This window comes from Cucurbita pepo, unplaced genomic scaffold, assembly GCF_002806865.2.
Source record: "Cucurbita pepo subsp. pepo cultivar mu-cu-16 unplaced genomic scaffold, ASM280686v2 Cp4.1_scaffold000589, whole genome shotgun sequence".
In the NCBI taxonomy this organism is placed as follows: domain Eukaryota; kingdom Viridiplantae; phylum Streptophyta; class Magnoliopsida; order Cucurbitales; family Cucurbitaceae; genus Cucurbita; species Cucurbita pepo.
The window spans coordinates 4,342-18,983 of NW_019646815.1; the positions used below are offsets into that span (position 1 = coordinate 4,342).

The following is a 14,642-nucleotide window of genomic DNA, read 5'->3' on the forward strand; positions in this document are numbered from 1 at the left end:
ACCATCAGAAAAATATCATGTTTGGTGTCACGAGATCGTACATTTTAAACTGTGTGGCCATGATCTTCATGCATCTCACATCATCCAGGATCCCAATTAATATGGCTCATATGCCTTCATGTCATCCCAATCTCGAGATGCATCACCCATCATAGTTTGTTCATTCCTTTCCATCGAGAATGAGCCCACTTGTTATTCATAATATGGAGACATCCCAAACATCCATCCATCTTGGGTCCTAGCTTGTTCATTCATTTCCATCAAGAACGGGCCCACGTATCATTCATAATATGAAGACATCCAAAATATCCAACTATCTTGGGTCCTTAGCTCATTGGTAGAGCATTTGACTACAAATCAAAAGACCAAAAGTTTGAACTTGGTAGGGTCCTTATTTTTTCTTTTTTTGATTCAAAATCACGAGGTAGTGTACAATCGACCATCATAAAATATCATGTCGGGTGTCACAACATACATTTTAAACTGTGCTGTGTCATCTTCATGCATCTCAACTCGTGATCCCAATCTCAAGATGTCATCACCCATCATAGCTCCTTCATTCATTTCCATCGAGAACCGGCCCACGTGTCATTCATAATATGGAGACATTCCAAACATCCATTCGTCTTGGGTCCTTAGCTTAGTGGTAGAGCATTTGATTGTAGATTAAGAAGTCACCAGTTTGAACCTCGTAGGGCCCTTATTTTATCCTCTCGAGATGTCATCACCCATCATAGCTCGTTCATTCATTTTCATCGAGAACGGGTCCACTGTGTTATTCATAGTATGGAGACATCCCAAACATTTATCTATCTTGGGTCCTTAGCTCATTGGTAGAGCATTTGATTGTAGATCAAGAGGTCATTAGTTTGAACCTGGTAGGGCCCTTATTGCTCATAAGCCTTCATGTAATCCCAATCCGGAGATGTCATCACCCATCATAGCTCGTTCATTCATTTCCATCGAGAACGGGCCCACGTGTCATTCATAATATGGAGATATCCCTAACATCCATTCGTCTTAGGTTCTTAGCTTAGTGGCAGAGCATTTGATTGCAGATCAAGAGATCACAAGGTTGGACCTGGTAGGGCCCTTATTGTTTCTTTTTTTGATACAAAATCACGAGGTACTTATCCACTCGACCATCAGAAAATATCCCCATGTCTGGTGTCACGAAGATCGTACATTTTAAACTGTGTTGCGTCGTCATGATCTTCATGCATCTCCACTCGTCATCCAGGATCCCAATTAATATGACCCATATGTCTTCATGTAATCCCAATCTGGAGATGTCATCACCCATCATAGCTCATTCATTCATTTCCATCGAGAACGGGCCCACGTGTCATTCATAATATGGAGATATCCCAAACATCCATTCGTCTTAGGTTCTTAGCTTAGTGGTAGAGCATTTGATTGCAGATCAAGAGATCACCAAGTTGAACTGGTAGGGCCCTTATTGTTTCTTTTTTAGATACAAAATCACAAGGTAGTTGTCTACTCGACCATCAGAAAATATCATCATGTTTGGTGTCACGAAGATCGTACATTTTAAACTCTGTTGCGTCGTCATGATCTTCATGCATCTCCACTCGTCACCAGGATCCCAATTAATATGGCCCATATGTCTTTATATCATCCCAATCTTGAGATGTAATCACCCATCATAGCTAGTTCATTCATTTCTATCGAGAACGGGCCCACATCTCATTCATAATATGGAGACATCACAAACACTTGTCCATCCAAAATCACAGAGGTAGTTTTCACGAAGATCTTCATGCATCTCCACTCATCATCCAAGTCCCAATTAATATGGGTCATATGCCTTCATGTCATCCCAATCTAGAGATGTCATCACCCATCATAGCTCGTTCATTCATTTCCATGGAGAACGAGCCCACGTGTCATTCATAATATGGAGACATCCCAAACATCCATCCATCTTGGGTCTTAGCTTAGTGGTAGAGCATTTGACTGTAAATCAAGAGTTCACCAGTTTGAACCTAGTAAGGCCCTAAATGATTGTATAGTTGGAGCCCTTATTTTTCCTTTTTTTGATACAAAATCACAGAGGTGTAGTATTCACGAAGATCGTACATATTTTTCCTTTTTTTGATACAAAATCACAGAGGTAGTTTCACATATTTTTCCTTTTTTGATACAAAATCACAGAGGTAGTTTTCACGAAGATCGTACATTTTAAACTGTGTTGCATCGTCATGATCTTTATGCATCTCCACTCATCATCCAAGATCCTAATTAATATGGCCCATATGCCTTCATGTCATCCCAATCTCGAGATATCATCACCCATCATANTAATTTTGACCCTCTATGTCCATGTCATATCTTTTATGGGCAACGTATCATATAGAAAGTATACGATCCATCGTACGATACATGTGATGAGGGAGAAATATCGATACGCCATGGATGGGTCCTTAGCTCAGTGGTAGAGCATTTGACTGCAAATCAAGAGGTCACTAATTCGAACCTGGTAGGGCCCTTATTTTTTCTTTTTTTATACAAAATCATGAGGTAGTTGTCCGTTCGACCATCAGAAAATAATGTCTGTGGTGATCGTATATTTTAAATTGTGCGGCATCGCCGTGATCTTCACACATCTCAACTCGTCATCGGATCCCAATTGATATGGCCCATATGCTTCATGTCATCCCTATCTCGAGATGTCATCACCCATCATAGCTAATTTTGACCCTCTATGTCCATGTCATATCTTTTATGGGCAACGTATCATATAGAAAGTATACGATCCATCGTACGATACATGTGATGAGGGAGAAATATCGATACGCCATGGATGGGTCCTTAGCTCAGTGGTAGAGCATTTGACTGCAAATCAAGAGGTCACTAATTCGAACCTGGTAGGGCCCTTATTTTTTCTTTTTTTATACAAAATCATGAGGTAGTTGTCCGTTCGACCATCAGAAAATAATGTCTGTGGTGATCGTATATTTTAAATTGTGCGGCATCGCCGTGATCTTCACACATCTCAACTCGTCATCGGATCCCAATTGATATGGCCCATATGCTTCATGTCATCCCTATCTCGAGATGTCATCACCCATCATAGCTAATTTTGACCCTCTATGTCCATGTCATATCTTTTATGGGCAACGTATCATATAGAAAGTATACGATCCATCGTACGATACATGTGATGAGGGAGAAATATCGATACGCCATGGATGGGTCCTTAGCTCAGTGGTAGAGCATTTGACTGCAAATCAAGAGGTCACTAATTCGAACCTGGTAGGGCCCTTATTTTTTCTTTTTTTATACAAAATCATGAGGTAGTTGTCCGTTCGACCATCAGAAAATAATGTCTGTGGTGATCGTATATTTTAAATTGTGCGGCATCGCCGTGATCTTCACACATCTCAACTCGTCATCGGATCCCAATTGATATGGCCCATATGCTTCATGTCATCCCTATCTCGAGATGTCATCACCCATCATAGCTAATTTTGACCCTCTATGTCCATGTCATATCTTTTATGGGCAACGTATCATATAGAAAGTATACGATCCATCGTACGATACATGTGATGAGGGAGAAATATCGATACGCCATGGATGGGTCCTTAGCTCAGTGGTAGAGCATTTGACTGCAAATCAAGAGGTCACTAATTCGAACCTGGTAGGGCCCTTATTTTTTCTTTTTTTATACAAAATCATGAGGTAGTTGTCCGTTCGACCATCAGAAAATAATGTCTGTGGTGATCGTATATTTTAAATTGTGCGGCATCGCCGTGATCTTCACACATCTCAACTCGTCATCGGATCCCAATTGATATGGCCCATATGCTTCATGTCATCCCTATCTCGAGATGTCATCACCCATCATAGCTAATTTTGACCCTCTATGTCCATGTCATATCTTTTATGGGCAACGTATCATATAGAAAGTATACGATCCATCGTACGATACATGTGATGAGGGAGAAATATCGATACGCCATGGATGGGTCCTTAGCTCAGTGGTAGAGCATTTGACTGCAAATCAAGAGGTCACTAATTCGAACCTGGTAGGGCCCTTATTTTTTCTTTTTTTATACAAAATCATGAGGTAGTTGTCCGTTCGACCATCAGAAAATAATGTCTGTGGTGATCGTATATTTTAAATTGTGCGGCATCGCCGTGATCTTCACACATCTCAACTCGTCATCGGATCCCAATTGATATGGCCCATATGCTTCATGTCATCCCTATCTCGAGATGTCATCACCCATCATAGCTAATTTTGACCCTCTATGTCCATGTCATATCTTTTATGGGCAACGTATCATATAGAAAGTATACGATCCATCGTACGATACATGTGATGAGGGAGAAATATCGATACGCCATGGATGGGTCCTTAGCTCAGTGGTAGAGCATTTGACTGCAAATCAAGAGGTCACTAATTCGAACCTGGTAGGGCCCTTATTTTTTCTTTTTTTATACAAAATCATGAGGTAGTTGTCCGTTCGACCATCAGAAAATAATGTCTGTGGTGATCGTATATTTTAAATTGTGCGGCATCGCCGTGATCTTCACACATCTCAACTCGTCATCGGATCCCAATTGATATGGCCCATATGCTTCATGTCATCCCTATCTCGAGATGTCATCACCCATCATAGCTAATTTTGACCCTCTATGTCCATGTCATATCTTTTATGGGCAACGTATCATATAGAAAGTATACGATCCATCGTACGATACATGTGATGAGGGAGAAATATCGATACGCCATGGATGGGTCCTTAGCTCAGTGGTAGAGCATTTGACTGCAAATCAAGAGGTCACTAATTCGAACCTGGTAGGGCCCTTATTTTTTCTTTTTTTATACAAAATCATGAGGTAGTTGTCCGTTCGACCATCAGAAAATAATGTCTGTGGTGATCGTATATTTTAAATTGTGCGGCATCGCCGTGATCTTCACACATCTCAACTCGTCATCGGATCCCAATTGATATGGCCCATATGCTTCATGTCATCCCTATCTCGAGATGTCATCACCCATCATAGCTAATTTTGACCCTCTATGTCCATGTCATATCTTTTATGGGCAACGTATCATATAGAAAGTATACGATCCATCGTACGATACATGTGATGAGGGAGAAATATCGATACGCCATGGATGGGTCCTTAGCTCAGTGGTAGAGCATTTGACTGCAAATCAAGAGGTCACTAATTCGAACCTGGTAGGGCCCTTATTTTTTCTTTTTTTATACAAAATCATGAGGTAGTTGTCCGTTCGACCATCAGAAAATAATGTCTGTGGTGATCGTATATTTTAAATTGTGCGGCATCGCCGTGATCTTCACACATCTCAACTCGTCATCGGATCCCAATTGATATGGCCCATATGCTTCATGTCATCCCTATCTCGAGATGTCATCACCCATCATAGCTAATTTTGACCCTCTATGTCCATGTCATATCTTTTATGGGCAACGTATCATATAGAAAGTATACGATCCATCGTACGATACATGTGATGAGGGAGAAATATCGATACGCCATGGATGGGTCCTTAGCTCAGTGGTAGAGCATTTGACTGCAAATCAAGAGGTCACTAATTCGAACCTGGTAGGGCCCTTATTTTTTCTTTTTTTATACAAAATCATGAGGTAGTTGTCCGTTCGACCATCAGAAAATAATGTCTGTGGTGATCGTATATTTTAAATTGTGCGGCATCGCCGTGATCTTCACACATCTCAACTCGTCATCGGATCCCAATTGATATGGCCCATATGCTTCATGTCATCCCTATCTCGAGATGTCATCACCCATCATAGCTAATTTTGACCCTCTATGTCCATGTCATATCTTTTATGGGCAACGTATCATATAGAAAGTATACGATCCATCGTACGATACATGTGATGAGGGAGAAATATCGATACGCCATGGATGGGTCCTTAGCTCAGTGGTAGAGCATTTGACTGCAAATCAAGAGGTCACTAATTCGAACCTGGTAGGGCCCTTATTTTTTCTTTTTTTATACAAAATCATGAGGTAGTTGTCCGTTCGACCATCAGAAAATAATGTCTGTGGTGATCGTATATTTTAAATTGTGCGGCATCGCCGTGATCTTCACACATCTCAACTCGTCATCGGATCCCAATTGATATGGCCCATATGCTTCATGTCATCCCTATCTCGAGATGTCATCACCCATCATAGCTAATTTTGACCCTCTATGTCCATGTCATATCTTTTATGGGCAACGTATCATATAGAAAGTATACGATCCATCGTACGATACATGTGATGAGGGAGAAATATCGATACGCCATGGATGGGTCCTTAGCTCAGTGGTAGAGCATTTGACTGCAAATCAAGAGGTCACTAATTCGAACCTGGTAGGGCCCTTATTTTTTCTTTTTTTATACAAAATCATGAGGTAGTTGTCCGTTCGACCATCAGAAAATAATGTCTGTGGTGATCGTATATTTTAAATTGTGCGGCATCGCCGTGATCTTCACACATCTCAACTCGTCATCGGATCCCAATTGATATGGCCCATATGCTTCATGTCATCCCTATCTCGAGATGTCATCACCCATCATAGCTAATTTTGACCCTCTATGTCCATGTCATATCTTTTATGGGCAACGTATCATATAGAAAGTATACGATCCATCGTACGATACATGTGATGAGGGAGAAATATCGATACGCCATGGATGGGTCCTTAGCTCAGTGGTAGAGCATTTGACTGCAAATCAAGAGGTCACTAATTCGAACCTGGTAGGGCCCTTATTTTTTCTTTTTTTATACAAAATCATGAGGTAGTTGTCCGTTCGACCATCAGAAAATAATGTCTGTGGTGATCGTATATTTTAAATTGTGCGGCATCGCCGTGATCTTCACACATCTCAACTCGTCATCGGATCCCAATTGATATGGCCCATATGCTTCATGTCATCCCTATCTCGAGATGTCATCACCCATCATAGCTAATTTTGACCCTCTATGTCCATGTCATATCTTTTATGGGCAACGTATCATATAGAAAGTATACGATCCATCGTACGATACATGTGATGAGGGAGAAATATCGATACGCCATGGATGGGTCCTTAGCTCAGTGGTAGAGCATTTGACTGCAAATCAAGAGGTCACTAATTCGAACCTGGTAGGGCCCTTATTTTTTCTTTTTTTATACAAAATCATGAGGTAGTTGTCCGTTCGACCATCAGAAAATAATGTCTGTGGTGATCGTATATTTTAAATTGTGCGGCATCGCCGTGATCTTCACACATCTCAACTCGTCATCGGATCCCAATTGATATGGCCCATATGCTTCATGTCATCCCTATCTCGAGATGTCATCACCCATCATAGCTAATTTTGACCCTCTATGTCCATGTCATATCTTTTATGGGCAACGTATCATATAGAAAGTATACGATCCATCGTACGATACATGTGATGAGGGAGAAATATCGATACGCCATGGATGGGTCCTTAGCTCAGTGGTAGAGCATTTGACTGCAAATCAAGAGGTCACTAATTCGAACCTGGTAGGGCCCTTATTTTTTCTTTTTTTATACAAAATCATGAGGTAGTTGTCCGTTCGACCATCAGAAAATAATGTCTGTGGTGATCGTATATTTTAAATTGTGCGGCATCGCCGTGATCTTCACACATCTCAACTCGTCATCGGATCCCAATTGATATGGCCCATATGCTTCATGTCATCCCTATCTCGAGATGTCATCACCCATCATAGCTAATTTTGACCCTCTATGTCCATGTCATATCTTTTATGGGCAACGTATCATATAGAAAGTATACGATCCATCGTACGATACATGTGATGAGGGAGAAATATCGATACGCCATGGATGGGTCCTTAGCTCAGTGGTAGAGCATTTGACTGCAAATCAAGAGGTCACTAATTCGAACCTGGTAGGGCCCTTATTTTTTCTTTTTTTATACAAAATCATGAGGTAGTTGTCCGTTCGACCATCAGAAAATAATGTCTGTGGTGATCGTATATTTTAAATTGTGCGGCATCGCCGTGATCTTCACACATCTCAACTCGTCATCGGATCCCAATTGATATGGCCCATATGCTTCATGTCATCCCTATCTCGAGATGTCATCACCCATCATAGCTAATTTTGACCCTCTATGTCCATGTCATATCTTTTATGGGCAACGTATCATATAGAAAGTATACGATCCATCGTACGATACATGTGATGAGGGAGAAATATCGATACGCCATGGATGGGTCCTTAGCTCAGTGGTAGAGCATTTGACTGCAAATCAAGAGGTCACTAATTCGAACCTGGTAGGGCCCTTATTTTTTCTTTTTTTATACAAAATCATGAGGTAGTTGTCCGTTCGACCATCAGAAAATAATGTCTGTGGTGATCGTATATTTTAAATTGTGCGGCATCGCCGTGATCTTCACACATCTCAACTCGTCATCGGATCCCAATTGATATGGCCCATATGCTTCATGTCATCCCTATCTCGAGATGTCATCACCCATCATAGCTAATTTTGACCCTCTATGTCCATGTCATATCTTTTATGGGCAACGTATCATATAGAAAGTATACGATCCATCGTACGATACATGTGATGAGGGAGAAATATCGATACGCCATGGATGGGTCCTTAGCTCAGTGGTAGAGCATTTGACTGCAAATCAAGAGGTCACTAATTCGAACCTGGTAGGGCCCTTATTTTTTCTTTTTTTATACAAAATCATGAGGTAGTTGTCCGTTCGACCATCAGAAAATAATGTCTGTGGTGATCGTATATTTTAAATTGTGCGGCATCGCCGTGATCTTCACACATCTCAACTCGTCATCGGATCCCAATTGATATGGCCCATATGCTTCATGTCATCCCTATCTCGAGATGTCATCACCCATCATAGCTAATTTTGACCCTCTATGTCCATGTCATATCTTTTATGGGCAACGTATCATATAGAAAGTATACGATCCATCGTACGATACATGTGATGAGGGAGAAATATCGATACGCCATGGATGGGTCCTTAGCTCAGTGGTAGAGCATTTGACTGCAAATCAAGAGGTCACTAATTCGAACCTGGTAGGGCCCTTATTTTTTCTTTTTTTATACAAAATCATGAGGTAGTTGTCCGTTCGACCATCAGAAAATAATGTCTGTGGTGATCGTATATTTTAAATTGTGCGGCATCGCCGTGATCTTCACACATCTCAACTCGTCATCGGATCCCAATTGATATGGCCCATATGCTTCATGTCATCCCTATCTCGAGATGTCATCACCCATCATAGCTAATTTTGACCCTCTATGTCCATGTCATATCTTTTATGGGCAACGTATCATATAGAAAGTATACGATCCATCGTACGATACATGTGATGAGGGAGAAATATCGATACGCCATGGATGGGTCCTTAGCTCAGTGGTAGAGCATTTGACTGCAAATCAAGAGGTCACTAATTCGAACCTGGTAGGGCCCTTATTTTTTCTTTTTTTATACAAAATCATGAGGTAGTTGTCCGTTCGACCATCAGAAAATAATGTCTGTGGTGATCGTATATTTTAAATTGTGCGGCATCGCCGTGATCTTCACACATCTCAACTCGTCATCGGATCCCAATTGATATGGCCCATATGCTTCATGTCATCCCTATCTCGAGATGTCATCACCCATCATAGCTAATTTTGACCCTCTATGTCCATGTCATATCTTTTATGGGCAACGTATCATATAGAAAGTATACGATCCATCGTACGATACATGTGATGAGGGAGAAATATCGATACGCCATGGATGGGTCCTTAGCTCAGTGGTAGAGCATTTGACTGCAAATCAAGAGGTCACTAATTCGAACCTGGTAGGGCCCTTATTTTTTCTTTTTTTATACAAAATCATGAGGTAGTTGTCCGTTCGACCATCAGAAAATAATGTCTGTGGTGATCGTATATTTTAAATTGTGCGGCATCGCCGTGATCTTCACACATCTCAACTCGTCATCGGATCCCAATTGATATGGCCCATATGCTTCATGTCATCCCTATCTCGAGATGTCATCACCCATCATAGCTAATTTTGACCCTCTATGTCCATGTCATATCTTTTATGGGCAACGTATCATATAGAAAGTATACGATCCATCGTACGATACATGTGATGAGGGAGAAATATCGATACGCCATGGATGGGTCCTTAGCTCAGTGGTAGAGCATTTGACTGCAAATCAAGAGGTCACTAATTCGAACCTGGTAGGGCCCTTATTTTTTCTTTTTTTATACAAAATCATGAGGTAGTTGTCCGTTCGACCATCAGAAAATAATGTCTGTGGTGATCGTATATTTTAAATTGTGCGGCATCGCCGTGATCTTCACACATCTCAACTCGTCATCGGATCCCAATTGATATGGCCCATATGCTTCATGTCATCCCTATCTCGAGATGTCATCACCCATCATAGCTAATTTTGACCCTCTATGTCCATGTCATATCTTTTATGGGCAACGTATCATATAGAAAGTATACGATCCATCGTACGATACATGTGATGAGGGAGAAATATCGATACGCCATGGATGGGTCCTTAGCTCAGTGGTAGAGCATTTGACTGCAAATCAAGAGGTCACTAATTCGAACCTGGTAGGGCCCTTATTTTTTCTTTTTTTATACAAAATCATGAGGTAGTTGTCCGTTCGACCATCAGAAAATAATGTCTGTGGTGATCGTATATTTTAAATTGTGCGGCATCGCCGTGATCTTCACACATCTCAACTCGTCATCGGATCCCAATTGATATGGCCCATATGCTTCATGTCATCCCTATCTCGAGATGTCATCACCCATCATAGCTAATTTTGACCCTCTATGTCCATGTCATATCTTTTATGGGCAACGTATCATATAGAAAGTATACGATCCATCGTACGATACATGTGATGAGGGAGAAATATCGATACGCCATGGATGGGTCCTTAGCTCAGTGGTAGAGCATTTGACTGCAAATCAAGAGGTCACTAATTCGAACCTGGTAGGGCCCTTATTTTTTCTTTTTTTATACAAAATCATGAGGTAGTTGTCCGTTCGACCATCAGAAAATAATGTCTGTGGTGATCGTATATTTTAAATTGTGCGGCATCGCCGTGATCTTCACACATCTCAACTCGTCATCGGATCCCAATTGATATGGCCCATATGCTTCATGTCATCCCTATCTCGAGATGTCATCACCCATCATAGCTAATTTTGACCCTCTATGTCCATGTCATATCTTTTATGGGCAACGTATCATATAGAAAGTATACGATCCATCGTACGATACATGTGATGAGGGAGAAATATCGATACGCCATGGATGGGTCCTTAGCTCAGTGGTAGAGCATTTGACTGCAAATCAAGAGGTCACTAATTCGAACCTGGTAGGGCCCTTATTTTTTCTTTTTTTATACAAAATCATGAGGTAGTTGTCCGTTCGACCATCAGAAAATAATGTCTGTGGTGATCGTATATTTTAAATTGTGCGGCATCGCCGTGATCTTCACACATCTCAACTCGTCATCGGATCCCAATTGATATGGCCCATATGCTTCATGTCATCCCTATCTCGAGATGTCATCACCCATCATAGCTAATTTTGACCCTCTATGTCCATGTCATATCTTTTATGGGCAACGTATCATATAGAAAGTATACGATCCATCGTACGATACATGTGATGAGGGAGAAATATCGATACGCCATGGATGGGTCCTTAGCTCAGTGGTAGAGCATTTGACTGCAAATCAAGAGGTCACTAATTCGAACCTGGTAGGGCCCTTATTTTTTCTTTTTTTATACAAAATCATGAGGTAGTTGTCCGTTCGACCATCAGAAAATAATGTCTGTGGTGATCGTATATTTTAAATTGTGCGGCATCGCCGTGATCTTCACACATCTCAACTCGTCATCGGATCCCAATTGATATGGCCCATATGCTTCATGTCATCCCTATCTCGAGATGTCATCACCCATCATAGCTAATTTTGACCCTCTATGTCCATGTCATATCTTTTATGGGCAACGTATCATATAGAAAGTATACGATCCATCGTACGATACATGTGATGAGGGAGAAATATCGATACGCCATGGATGGGTCCTTAGCTCAGTGGTAGAGCATTTGACTGCAAATCAAGAGGTCACTAATTCGAACCTGGTAGGGCCCTTATTTTTTCTTTTTTTATACAAAATCATGAGGTAGTTGTCCGTTCGACCATCAGAAAATAATGTCTGTGGTGATCGTATATTTTAAATTGTGCGGCATCGCCGTGATCTTCACACATCTCAACTCGTCATCGGATCCCAATTGATATGGCCCATATGCTTCATGTCATCCCTATCTCGAGATGTCATCACCCATCATAGCTAATTTTGACCCTCTATGTCCATGCCATATCTTTTATGGGCAACGTATCATATAGCAAGTATACGATCCATCGTACGATACATGTGATGAGGGAGAAATATCGATACGCCCATGTCATCAAGTCGCCAAAGACACCCATGTCCCATAGAGTAGCTCGCTAAGGAAATAAAAACAATGGATGGGTCTTTAGCTCAGTGATAGAGCATTTGACTGCAGGTCACTAGTTAAAACCTAGTAAGGCCCTTATGTTTTCATACAAAATCACAAGGTATTTGTCTACTCGACCATTAGATAATATAATGTTTGGTGTCGTGATCTTCATGCACCTGTCATCTTGGATCCCAATTAATATGGCCCATATGCCTTCACTCCCATCGAGAACGAGCCCACGTGTCATTCATAATATGGGGACATCCCGAATATCTATCCACCTGAGTTCTATTTTGATGTCGGACCCTCTCGTGTCAATGCCATATCTTTTAAGGACTTTGTACCAGATTGCGGGTATATGATCCATCCTACGACACATGGGATGAGGGCGCAATATCGACACACACATTGTCGTCCAACACTATCTTTGAAATACTCATTTCCAAGAAACTCGCCAAAGACACGCATATCCCATAGAGTAGCTCGCTGAGGACATAAGATCCATGGATGGGTCCTTAGCTTAGTGGTAGAGCATTTGACTGTAGATTAAGAGGTCACTAGTTCAAACCTTTACCTGGCAGGGCCCTTGTTTTTTCTTTTTTTATACAAAATCATGAGGTAGTTGTCCGTTCGACCACCAGAAAATAATGTCTATGGTGATCGTATATTTTAAATTGTGCGGCATCGCCGTGATCTTCACACATCTCAACTGATCATCGGATCCCAATTGATATGGCCCATATGCTTCATGTCATCCCTATCTCGAGATGTCATCACCCATCATAGCTAATTTTGACCCTCTATGTCCATGCCATATCTTTTATGGGCAACATATCATATAGCAAGTATACGATCCATTGTACGATACATGTGATGAGGGAGAAATATTGATACGCCATGTCATCCGTTATCCATGAAAGACCCATTTTAAAGAAAGTCGCCAGAGACACCCATATCCCATAATATAGTAGTTCGCTAAGAAAATGAAAACAATGAATGGGTCCTTAGCTCTGTGGTAGAGCATTTGACGGCAAATTAAGAGGTCATCAATATTATACAAAATAGAGTTATTTGTCCACTCGACCATCAGAAAATATCATGTCTAGTGTCGTGATCTTCATGCATCTGTCATCTAGGATCCCAATTAATATGGTCCATATGCCTTCATTTCATCTCAATCTTGAGATATCATTGCCCATCATAGCTCGTTTATTCTCTCCCATCGAGAACGGGTCCACATGTCATTCATAACACGGGGACATCCCGAACATCCATCCATTTGAGTACTATTTTTATGTTGGACCCTCTCGTGTCCATGCCATATCTTTTACGGACTTCATATCAGATTGTGGGTATATGATCCATCCTACGACACATGAGGTGAGGGCGCAATGTTGACACACACATGTCGTCCAACACTATCTTTGAAATACTCATTTCCAAGAAACTCACCAAAGACACGCATGTCCCTTAGAGTAGCTCGATGAGGACAAAAGACCCATGGATGGGTTCTTAGCTCAACGGTAAGGCATTTGATTTCAAATCAAGAGGACACCTGTTCAAACTTGGTATGACCCTTTGTTTTTTCATTTTTTGATACAAAATCTTGTGTGTAATTTATTGAGAACGGGCCTACGTGTAATTCATAATATGGAGACATCCCGAACATCCATCCAATTATGTTCTATTGAGGCGTTAGACCCTCTATTTCCATGTCATATCTTTTACGGATACCGTATCATATAGCAGGTATACGATCCATCCTACGATACATGTGGTGAGGACAAAATGTCGACACACCCAATTGAAAGTCCATTTTAAACAAAGTCGTCCAAGACAGGGTATGTCCCATAGAGTAGCTCGCTTAGGACATAAGACCCATCATGGGTCCTCCTTAGCTCAGTGGTAGAGCATTTGATTGCATATCAAGAGGTCATCGATTTGAATCCAGTAGGGCCCTTATGATCGATCCAACCTTCGACCCATTAGCTCAGTGGTAAAGCATTGGACTTAAGATCAAGAGGTCATCAGTTTATGATCGATCCTGTTGGGTTTTATGTCCTAAAACTCATAGTTTGTAAA

The 14,642-nt window shown here is 41.1% G+C and overlaps 27 non-coding genes across 27 annotated transcripts; all 27 read left to right on the forward strand.

Annotated features, from left to right (window-relative positions):
* The first annotated feature begins 816 nt into the window (after positions 1 to 816).
* On the forward strand, positions 817 to 888 carry TRNAY-GUA. Its single transcript has one exon. It is a non-coding gene; the product is annotated as a tRNA-Tyr (tRNA).
* A 1,550-nt stretch (positions 889 to 2,438) lies between these two features.
* TRNAC-GCA lies at positions 2,439 to 2,510 on the forward strand. Its single transcript has one exon. It is a non-coding gene; the product is annotated as a tRNA-Cys (tRNA).
* Positions 2,511 to 2,826: 316 nt separating this feature from the next.
* On the forward strand, positions 2,827 to 2,898 carry TRNAC-GCA. Its single transcript has one exon. It is a non-coding gene; the product is annotated as a tRNA-Cys (tRNA).
* A 316-nt stretch (positions 2,899 to 3,214) lies between these two features.
* Positions 3,215 to 3,286, forward strand: TRNAC-GCA. The gene has a single exon. It is a non-coding gene; the product is annotated as a tRNA-Cys (tRNA).
* A 316-nt stretch (positions 3,287 to 3,602) lies between these two features.
* On the forward strand, positions 3,603 to 3,674 carry TRNAC-GCA. Its single transcript has one exon. It is a non-coding gene; the product is annotated as a tRNA-Cys (tRNA).
* Positions 3,675 to 3,990: 316 nt separating this feature from the next.
* Positions 3,991 to 4,062, forward strand: TRNAC-GCA. The gene has a single exon. It is a non-coding gene; the product is annotated as a tRNA-Cys (tRNA).
* Positions 4,063 to 4,378: 316 nt separating this feature from the next.
* TRNAC-GCA lies at positions 4,379 to 4,450 on the forward strand. The gene has a single exon. It is a non-coding gene; the product is annotated as a tRNA-Cys (tRNA).
* A 316-nt stretch (positions 4,451 to 4,766) lies between these two features.
* On the forward strand, positions 4,767 to 4,838 carry TRNAC-GCA. Its single transcript has one exon. It is a non-coding gene; the product is annotated as a tRNA-Cys (tRNA).
* A 316-nt stretch (positions 4,839 to 5,154) lies between these two features.
* TRNAC-GCA lies at positions 5,155 to 5,226 on the forward strand. Its single transcript has one exon. It is a non-coding gene; the product is annotated as a tRNA-Cys (tRNA).
* Positions 5,227 to 5,542: 316 nt separating this feature from the next.
* TRNAC-GCA lies at positions 5,543 to 5,614 on the forward strand. The gene has a single exon. It is a non-coding gene; the product is annotated as a tRNA-Cys (tRNA).
* A 316-nt stretch (positions 5,615 to 5,930) lies between these two features.
* On the forward strand, positions 5,931 to 6,002 carry TRNAC-GCA. Its single transcript has one exon. It is a non-coding gene; the product is annotated as a tRNA-Cys (tRNA).
* A 316-nt stretch (positions 6,003 to 6,318) lies between these two features.
* On the forward strand, positions 6,319 to 6,390 carry TRNAC-GCA. Its single transcript has one exon. It is a non-coding gene; the product is annotated as a tRNA-Cys (tRNA).
* A 316-nt stretch (positions 6,391 to 6,706) lies between these two features.
* Positions 6,707 to 6,778, forward strand: TRNAC-GCA. The gene has a single exon. It is a non-coding gene; the product is annotated as a tRNA-Cys (tRNA).
* A 316-nt stretch (positions 6,779 to 7,094) lies between these two features.
* Positions 7,095 to 7,166, forward strand: TRNAC-GCA. The gene has a single exon. It is a non-coding gene; the product is annotated as a tRNA-Cys (tRNA).
* A 316-nt stretch (positions 7,167 to 7,482) lies between these two features.
* TRNAC-GCA lies at positions 7,483 to 7,554 on the forward strand. Its single transcript has one exon. It is a non-coding gene; the product is annotated as a tRNA-Cys (tRNA).
* Positions 7,555 to 7,870: 316 nt separating this feature from the next.
* TRNAC-GCA lies at positions 7,871 to 7,942 on the forward strand. The gene has a single exon. It is a non-coding gene; the product is annotated as a tRNA-Cys (tRNA).
* A 316-nt stretch (positions 7,943 to 8,258) lies between these two features.
* TRNAC-GCA lies at positions 8,259 to 8,330 on the forward strand. The gene has a single exon. It is a non-coding gene; the product is annotated as a tRNA-Cys (tRNA).
* Positions 8,331 to 8,646: 316 nt separating this feature from the next.
* TRNAC-GCA lies at positions 8,647 to 8,718 on the forward strand. The gene has a single exon. It is a non-coding gene; the product is annotated as a tRNA-Cys (tRNA).
* Positions 8,719 to 9,034: 316 nt separating this feature from the next.
* On the forward strand, positions 9,035 to 9,106 carry TRNAC-GCA. The gene has a single exon. It is a non-coding gene; the product is annotated as a tRNA-Cys (tRNA).
* A 316-nt stretch (positions 9,107 to 9,422) lies between these two features.
* TRNAC-GCA lies at positions 9,423 to 9,494 on the forward strand. The gene has a single exon. It is a non-coding gene; the product is annotated as a tRNA-Cys (tRNA).
* A 316-nt stretch (positions 9,495 to 9,810) lies between these two features.
* Positions 9,811 to 9,882, forward strand: TRNAC-GCA. The gene has a single exon. It is a non-coding gene; the product is annotated as a tRNA-Cys (tRNA).
* A 316-nt stretch (positions 9,883 to 10,198) lies between these two features.
* On the forward strand, positions 10,199 to 10,270 carry TRNAC-GCA. The gene has a single exon. It is a non-coding gene; the product is annotated as a tRNA-Cys (tRNA).
* Positions 10,271 to 10,586: 316 nt separating this feature from the next.
* Positions 10,587 to 10,658, forward strand: TRNAC-GCA. The gene has a single exon. It is a non-coding gene; the product is annotated as a tRNA-Cys (tRNA).
* Positions 10,659 to 10,974: 316 nt separating this feature from the next.
* Positions 10,975 to 11,046, forward strand: TRNAC-GCA. Its single transcript has one exon. It is a non-coding gene; the product is annotated as a tRNA-Cys (tRNA).
* Positions 11,047 to 11,362: 316 nt separating this feature from the next.
* On the forward strand, positions 11,363 to 11,434 carry TRNAC-GCA. The gene has a single exon. It is a non-coding gene; the product is annotated as a tRNA-Cys (tRNA).
* A 316-nt stretch (positions 11,435 to 11,750) lies between these two features.
* On the forward strand, positions 11,751 to 11,822 carry TRNAC-GCA. Its single transcript has one exon. It is a non-coding gene; the product is annotated as a tRNA-Cys (tRNA).
* A 316-nt stretch (positions 11,823 to 12,138) lies between these two features.
* Positions 12,139 to 12,210, forward strand: TRNAC-GCA. The gene has a single exon. It is a non-coding gene; the product is annotated as a tRNA-Cys (tRNA).
* The last annotated feature ends 2,432 nt before the right edge of the window (positions 12,211 to 14,642 follow it).